This window comes from Cynocephalus volans, chromosome 8, assembly GCF_027409185.1.
Source record: "Cynocephalus volans isolate mCynVol1 chromosome 8, mCynVol1.pri, whole genome shotgun sequence".
In the NCBI taxonomy this organism is placed as follows: domain Eukaryota; kingdom Metazoa; phylum Chordata; class Mammalia; order Dermoptera; family Cynocephalidae; genus Cynocephalus; species Cynocephalus volans.
This window is the reverse complement of record NC_084467.1, coordinates 15,060,906-15,070,042: the sequence shown is the minus strand read 5'-3', so window position 1 is coordinate 15,070,042 and position 9,137 is coordinate 15,060,906.

Genomic DNA, 9,137 nt, shown 5'->3' with positions numbered 1-9,137 from the left:
CAATAAATTTTGCTTTTTTACAAAGTACCCAGTTCCAGGTATTTTATTATAAGCAACAGAAATGGACTAATACAGAAAAGTGGTACCAGGAGTGGGGTGTTACTTATAACAAATACTTGAAAATGTGGAAGCAGCTTTGGAACTGGGTGTTGAGGAGAGAGTGGAAGAATTTCAAGGAGCAAGATAGAAAAAGCCTAGCTGCTGGTGAGAGTTTAGAAGACAAGAAAACCAGGAAAGGTTTGAAACTTCTTAGACATTGGTTAAATGGTAGTGAGCAGATTGCTGACAGAACTATGGACAGTAAAGGCCATTCTGAAAAGATCTCAGATGTAAATGAGAAGGGACTCATTGGAAACTGGGGCAAAGATCACCCTTGCTATGAACTGGCAAGAAACTTGGTTGCATTCTGTTCATGCCCCAAATTTTTATGGAATGTGGAACTTAAAGATGCTGAACCAGAGTACTTGGTGGAAGAAATATCTAAGCAGCAAAGCATTCAGGAAGCTGCATGGCTACTTGCAACATCCTGTGCTCAGTTATGGCAGAAAAGGCATGATGTAAAGCCAGAATTTATAATTCAAAAGAAAGCAGAGGGCAAAAAATTGGAAAACTTTCAGCCTGGCCACAAAAGCAAGGGTATATCCCAGGGACCCTTTGCTAAAGAGACGAATACAGAAGAAAGGGATTATCAAGAGAAGAGAAAAAAGACTGTAAAGGCATCTCAAAGATCTTGGAGGCTGCGTCTTCCATTACAGGCCCACAGGCCTAGAGAGACAGGATAGTCTTGAGGAACAGGCCTGAGGCACCCTCCACAGGCTCACTGTCCAGGGCCACCTCTAGGATTTGCTCCCCACACCAGCACCCCAGCTGCTTTGGCTGCTTCATCCATGGCTAAATTGGTCCCAGGTACGGCTGTACCCTCAGCTTTGGAAAATACAAGCTGGAAGCCTTGGTGGCATCCACGTGGTGTTGTCTTCAGGCTGGCAGAATGCCAGAACAGTGGAGGCTTGGGAGCCTCCACCCCAATTTCAGAGGATGTATGGAAAAGCCTGAGGGCCCAAAAAGAGGTCTGTCACAGGGGCAGAGTCACCGTAGACCTCTTTCACTAGAGCAATGCTGAGCGGAGATGTGGGGTCAGAGGTGCAGCAGAGAAACCCCATTAGCACCGTGCCTAGAGGAGCCATGAGACAATGACTGCCAGACTTGTGGAGCTACCAGAGAGGAACCCCAGCCCGTGAGAGCTAAAGCATCACCTGAGAACAGGAAAGCCATAGGAATGGAGCTGCCCAAGGACATGGGGACCCCACTCCAACACCAGCATGAACTGGACATCAAACATGGAGTCAAGGTACATGATTCGCCAGCTCTGAGATTTAATGCCTTGTAGTAGTGAATGGATTAAAAATGGTGGTCAGGGGCGTGGTTCTGAGGGCTTTAAAAAGAAGGGAGAGCGGAGAGTATGTCTCTCTCTCTGCTGTCTCTGCTTCCACCATCTTGCAATGTGAGACCCCTGGGTCACTTTCACCACCACCAGATGGACTTTGGACTTCCCAGCCTCAGAAACTGTAAGCAATAAATTTTGTTTTCTTTATAAATCACCCAGTTTCAAGTATTTTGTTGTAAGCAACAGGAATGGACTGATACAGATATGAAGTTATTGTTGTCAAATATTAATTTGTTTCTCTCTAGATCAGCAAAAAAACTTTACGTGAGGCAGAATATCTAACATTTAAAATATCAACTTCTTGTGGGCAGAGATTTTTGACTCTTGTTCACCGATGCATGCAGATGCCCAGAACAGTGTCTGGCGTGTGGTAAGAGCTAAATAAATATTTGGGTAATAAATGTCTGCATTTTACCTTAATAGTTGATTAGACATTCTACAAAATCCCAAAAGTAAGAGAATAGGGTTGGGAAGGCTTAACAGAGAGAAGGGTAAGAACTAGGGAAGAAGATGGGGTTGAAAAGAGATAGAAATAGGTAATAATAATAAATGCTGACACATTGAGCATGTATCTTTTAGGGACTAATGTACAAGTCAGTAAATATCTAAATATCTCGTATTCATTATTTCATTTGATCCTTACAAGCACCCTATGAGGCAGGTATTAGAGTCTCCACTTACAGATTAGGAAAGTGGAGCTCAGAGAGGTTAAGCAAGTTGCCCCAGGTCACACAGGAAGAAGTTATACTGACATTCAAACCCAATCTGTTTCTCTCTAAAGCCAGAAGTCTCGAAAAAATAAATAGTTATAAAGCAAACACCTTCTATACTCCAGTCACTGTTCTAAGCATCACACACTTGCTGCCCCACAGCATGTCTATGTTGGCAATATTATTATCACCAACAAGCCTATGTTAAGGACAAGGAAACAAAGGCACAGAGAGGTTAAGTAATTTGCCTAAATTCACATGCAAATAAGCAGCAAGGTTGGATTTGAGCCCAGGCAGTCTAGTTTCAGCCTCTGGGCTCTTTAATACCACCCTGTCACTTGGCTATGAAACTGTGCTGATTTAGAGGGGCAAAGCTGATTGGTAGCATCAGTCTACAACATATCCACTTTGATTTGGTGAAATAAACACAAACTTTAGAAATAGATAGACCTGAGTTAGAACACCCAATTTTCTACTGACTAGCTAGGTGACTTTCACTCCTCTGAGCTCAATTTCCTCAGTTGTAAAATGGGGATAATAGTGATATCCACTTTGCCATTGTAAGGATTAAATGGGTAATTTATGTAAAGTTCCTGGCATGAATTGAGAAATTTTGGTGACTTTTTTTTTTGGGGGGGGGGCATCTTGTTAAGGATATTTAGTTTAGATCAGGGGTTTTAACACTCTTGTGCCATGGACCCCTTCAGCATTCTACCAATGATAAGGCCTTTCTCAGAATAATGATTTTAGATGCAAACCATAAAATGCACAGGATTACAAGAGAAGCCCAATATAGTGAAATGCTTTAAGTTCAAATTTATGATATAGTAATATATGTGCACAGCAATGCATTAAATAATAAGACGTAATGGCAGGTCCAATGACTGCCATAAATTCAAAGAACTGATGGGGGTAAAAGGCACATGGGGATAATCTACAGCAGCTGTTATGTGAAATGAAAATAGTGACAGTAGCTGGTCCTGCTAGGTCTACTGGGGTTTGTTGTCTACATTCATAGCTGAAGGAAATGCTAAATTTCAGTAAGAGGTTAATGAAGGTGGAGGGGTGGGAAGAGTAATTTGTTTTCTATCCGTGTTCACAGATGTCTGGGTTAAGGACAGCTGGTTCAGAGGAATGCGGTGTAGAGGAAACTCTGGGATTGGGTGGTTTGTTTGGAGACTCCTCATCATGAGCCTCTTCAGTCATGCTTTTGGGTTTTATTTATTTCACCTTGTAGGGAGAGAAATTACATATCTCAAATTCACTATGCCCCAAACTGAACTCCTGGTCTTCCCTGACCCCCAGATCTGCCCCACCCAAAGCCTTCCTTAGCTCAGCAGATGGTAGCTCCCAGCAAAAACCTTGGAGTTACGCTGATGCCTCTCCCTTTCATACCCCTTTCTAATCCATCAGGAAATCCTATTGACTCTGCTTTCAATATAAACCTGGAATCTGACCACCACTCACCCCTCCATTGCTCCCAACCTGGTCCGAGCCACTGTGGTGCATCACTGGGGAACTGCAAGAGCCCCTCTCTGCTCTCCCTTGCCCCCTGCAGTTCATTCTTAGCACAGCAGGCAGAGTGGCCCTTCTGGCCTCCTGTGGTAGGCCTCAAATGTGCTAGGCAAGCTCCCCCTTAGGGCCTTTGTATTGACGTGACTGTTCCTTTTGACAGTAATAATTTTCCCTCCAACATCAGCATTCCTACCCTCACATCTCTTTGAAGTCTTCATGTAAATGTCACCTCCTCCATGAGGCCTACTCTGATTACCCTATCTAAATGTGCAACTGCTGTTTCCAGCCCCCTCAACACCCTTGCTCTGCTCTAATTTTTCTTTTGTCCTTAGCAAGGAAGACCTTCTAGCATGTTATATAATTTACTTATTTATTATGTTTATTTTCTGTCTTCCTTCTTCTTCCACCTACCTCCAACTAGAATATAAGCTCCATAAAGAAAGGGATCTTTTTTTTGCTCTCTGCTATACTTCTAACACCTAGAACAGGGGGTTACACATAATAGGTACTCATTAAAGTAGTAGGTCAATGAACAAAGTGTGGTTGGTGGGTCGCATGTGTAGTGAAACAGCTCAGACCCAAGAACCAGAACTAGACTCTGTTCCCAGCTTTGCCACCAACAAGCTGTGCTATCTGGGGCAACTCACTGTGTCTCTCTGAGCTTTGGGTTCTTTGTCTAAAACATGGAAGTCACGAAACTTATCTCACAAAGTTGCAAGGATTAAGTGAGCTAGTTGGTAAAGGGCCTGGCACTTTGCAGGTGTTTAATCAACACTAGTTCCTGGTTCCCTTCTGATCTGGAGTAAGTAACTTCCTCCTGTTGGCATGGGGTCATGGAACTCCTGTAAAAGGGCAGGGCTTGTGTCCCTCCTCCTGTTCTCAAAGAAGGCTCAGAATAGAACAAAAATCTCCTGGCTCCACTTGGAGCTGTAGCCAACAGACCACACGACCCCTTTTTTCCTGTCCACTACTTTCTTTTGAGGTGGAAAGTAGTCAGTTGGAATAACTTACCCAGGGGCAGGGAAAGGAAAAAACAGCAAAAATTGTTTTAAAAGGGAGTTAAACAAGCATATGCAGGAAAACCCCATTGAGGGCCATAAATGCTGATTCAAAGGAGGAGGAAATATAAAATTGGACAGTTTTCCAGGTTTTCCCTGGTCCTGAATTTCCTCTCTTCCATCACACATTTTTCTCACCCACAACATGGGCATAAAAAAAAGATGACAGGTTAAAAAATAGATCACGTAGAAAAGAGGGGGGAGCTTGAGGTCGTTGTTGAGCAAGGGTAGAAGTGTTGCTCCCTATTACAACCAGTCAGTTCCCTAAGTACTGATGGGGAAAGGCAGGCTTGAGCAGAAGCTGATGTCTCCCCAGGGATGAAGAATGAATTCTGGATTACTAATGGAGACCGTTTTCCAGGGCTGCTTTGATCTCCTGCCCGATCCAGGGCTGGAGCCCAGCAAGCCAGGACTCCAAGGAAAACCGGACTTCACAGCAGTCTCAGCAGCTGTCTTTCCACAAGGTTGTGTGCCTGCACAGCCAGGTCAGCCCTACCGTCCAGCCCAGTTGTGCCTGGCTCCTGTGTCCTTGTCCTTCAGCCCCAAGGAGTCCTGCCTCCCCTTTACCTCCCCACCCAAAACAGAGCTGAGTTGGCAGCTGAAAACGAGTAGGTGTGAAGTGAGACTGCACACTGGTCTTTGTTGAGGGTTTGTTTTTGCCAAGCAGCTTGGTGGAGAAGATTGCATTTCTTGGTTATTTTTAAACCTGGATTTCTGGAATTTGATTTGGAAAAAAACAAGACAAAACAGAAACTCAAGTCATGAGAGGCTAGTGGCTCCGGGCATCCTCTTTAGGAGGCGTGGTACTCCCTAGAGCTTCTGAGAGCCCAGACAGCGTTGGGCCAGCAGGGAACGGAGAAGCAGAGGGTTACAAGTCAGTTCCAGAAAGCATCCTCGATCCCAATCCCAGGGGAGAAAATGCCACGCCTTTATGAGCCCTCCCTTCCGGCACTTGCACTTACCGCATGCCAGGCTCTGTGCTGGATGGGGATCAAGACAGCCTCAGTCCCTGGGTGTGTGGGGCTTACGGTTTAGATGAAGAAATTTATAGTTGCAACATATTTACAATATGCACTTGGTAGGGGAAGATGCAAAGGTTGGGGTTGGGGCTTCTAGCCTAGCCTAGAAGAATCCAGAAAAACTCTTATCTATGGAACCAGAAGAGTGAGTGGTAATTAGCAGAGCACAGCCAGAGAGGACTGTAGGGTAGGAGAAGGGTGAGGACAAGAAAACAGGGGCTTTGAAGGCAAACAGACTTGACTTCCACTTCTTGCCCCATCTCTGACAAGCTGTGCAAATGTGAAGGTTGATTACCTTCTCTGCACCTCATTCTCCTCATCTGTAAACTAGGGAAGAACATTAACTCTTTACTTATGAAAGCTAACATTTATTGAGCCCATACTGGGTGCCGGGCATTGTTCTAAGCATCTTATATAAATATTATTTCAAGGGGTAATTTTCAAAAAAGATAAAATTATGACTTTCAGACAGATATTAAATGGACCTGTATCAAAGGTTTTATGGAACCTATTAAGTGTGATGAGGGAACCAGTAAGATGTTCTGACTAGTTCAAAGAGAAAATCAAAATGTCACACAATTATAATCAGAGAAGGAGCAACGAAATGAACTTACAAACAGGTACAAAGCTGGCAAAGTCGCTCAATACCCACAAGGCGGTAATCAATTGCATTCTACTGAACACAATCTGCATGTCTATGGACAAGAATCATTTGTATTACTTTCAGTTTTCTATAATTTACAAAGCTATAAAGTAGCTCAAAGACACTGAAAGGCAGAAGATAACCCTGTCTGTCATTTGAGCTAGTCAGGACACCCACTGATTAATTATTTTAAATAATTACAAAATTAACTTTTGTCTGAAAGTTTTCATAAAGAATCTCCTATTGGAATTTTAAAAGGCTCTGTTATTTGTTATTCCAAGGTTAAGAAACCCAGCGCAAGAAATTTTTCTACAGAATTTCTTTTACCTGTTGTACCTAGAAATTTGAGTGCATTCCTCTCTTTTTGAGGTCCCCCAAATATCCTAAATTTCCTGGCCTGCCAGGAAGTGAATTTTCTTAGCACCTGTAAGCCAAGTACCAAACCAGTTTTCTTAGAGAAGCTTTGTAGGCCTTCGTTCTATAAAAACAAATTTTATTCCTTGAAATGTCACCTTGCGCCTGATTTCATGAGCATCGTTCTCAAGTATGACACTCGAGGTGAGGCATTGGCTACAGTTAATTTGCCCTGGTAAGAAGGAAGACTTAATCATACTGAACCTGTGCAAATAATATTACCATGAAAAGTAAAAAGACTTCTTAAGAGTTTCTGAATTCTGTAAGGTCAGTGTGAATCAGATATAATTTTAAAATAGTTTATTTCAGTTTATAAGAGCCGAATTTACCGAATTGTTATGGGATACAGATGGCTTAAGAAGTGAGAGAAAGGATTTTCTAATAAATTTAGAAAATAGAACGTTAAAACAATATCAATAGGATTCCAAACAATAGCTGTAATAAAATTTCCCTCATCAGTTGTCAGTCCTATGTAATTAATTCTTGTTCTGTTGGCTTCTGACTTAGAGTCTTATGAAACCATCTGCTTCTAACCTAAAAGAGTCCTGGAAATCCTGACTCATTCCACTGGTACAGTCTGAAAGCATCTAAGCGATGTCAGTTCAGCTTGGAAGTGTCAATAGTTTGAAGTACCTGGTACAGGCCTTCTCCATGAAGCTCTGAGATTGTCCTTGCAAACACCAACTCTGGCCTGTGGCTTGTAGCAGTAAGCCTCAGAGACATTGTAGCCGACAGAGACTTAATATGGTTGTAGTTAATTCATTACTGATCATTTTAAAATGAGAAAGGTCTGATGAGGGTTCATAATAAAAATCATGAAACTGAAAAGGAAATTTGGTTGTTTCTGTGGCATGCAAAACAAAGAAAATAAAGCATTCCAAAAAGAATAGAATTTAGACAAAATATCTCCTAAGATCATGATTAAATCTCTCTGTAAAGAAGTCGATAAATGTTACATCTGATTCACAAAAATAGATGAACATCATTTATACACAGGAAAAGATCTTGAGATAGAACATATGATAATCTTGAGACAATTTTTTGTGTGTGCCAAGATTCAGTAAGTGTGGAGATGTCTACGGGCGTTCCTTCACGGTGGGTCTGATGGGAACCCCACCCAAGACCCACTGGCCTTAACAATGCTTGATCCAAATCAAAGAAGGAAGGTTGTAGCAAGTAAACATTCTAAATAGTAACTGAACGCATGGCTGATAACACTATAATGTTGTTGCCGAAATCATCAGGCAAAGCATTGCCAGGACTCTGACAGAAGTAGGAAAACATGACAGAACTATTTCATAGGAGTTCTAGATCGTAAGAGAACTAGCTCATAAGAATGTTTTCCTTGAGGTCAAAAACACAATGGACTGCAAGGGCATTGTCTCGGGGACTTCCCATAAAGCAAACAATTTAAACATATTTATAAGAATAACATTTTATCTATGGAAATTGAACCTACAGAAGTCAGAGCATCTGTTTGGACCTGACAACTCTTCCCATCCAGCTCTTCAACCAAACCCAATTATTTCTAGCATCTCTTTATATACAGTGAAAGAACAAATCTTTGTGATTTTCCAGAAGTCCTCTGGAAAATCTCAAAGGTAGTTTTAGGTATGGAAAATATCTTGCAAGTTTTATTCTATTTTATTTTTATATTTAGGATCTGATTTGAAAAGGCAAAACATCAGAAAAGTTGTCAGGAAAGATTTGGACATTTGATTAAGACAGGATCTTGGATGCCTTTAATTGTGACAATAAAGTGTTTAAAAATAAACAGAAGGTAACAAAATTGTAAAAAACATTAACTCTTTCATAAGTAAGGAATCTCGGTTCTTTTTCTTTCCCTTATATAATCAAGGATATACTAAAATCAGAATAAATCACAGAAATTATGCAAACATGGAGTTTTTGCTATCTATACAATTATAACAGGAAGTAAAGAATAATCTTTCATACTGCAGGTGAAAGCCTGAATCAGTAAACCAAGGAAACAAGCCTATCAAGATTAAGCAAACTGCTACAATTGTTGTGGTTTTTTTTTTTTTTTTTTTCTCTCTTTTGGTGGCTGGCTGGTACAGGGATTGTACCCTGGACCTTGGCGTTATTATCACCATGCTTTAACCAACTGAGCTAACTGGCCAGCCCTCAAGCTGCTACAATTTTTACACGTTTCATAGCTTCTTTTCAGACTCAAGTATGACAACCAGGGCAAGTGAAATTTATTTTCCAAGTTTCGTCCTTTTTTCTCTTTTATATTCTGGGTCAAACCAAGACTTTACTTGAGCACGACTCTCTTCGTGGGTCTATGAGGTCAAAACAATTTTTATACTAATG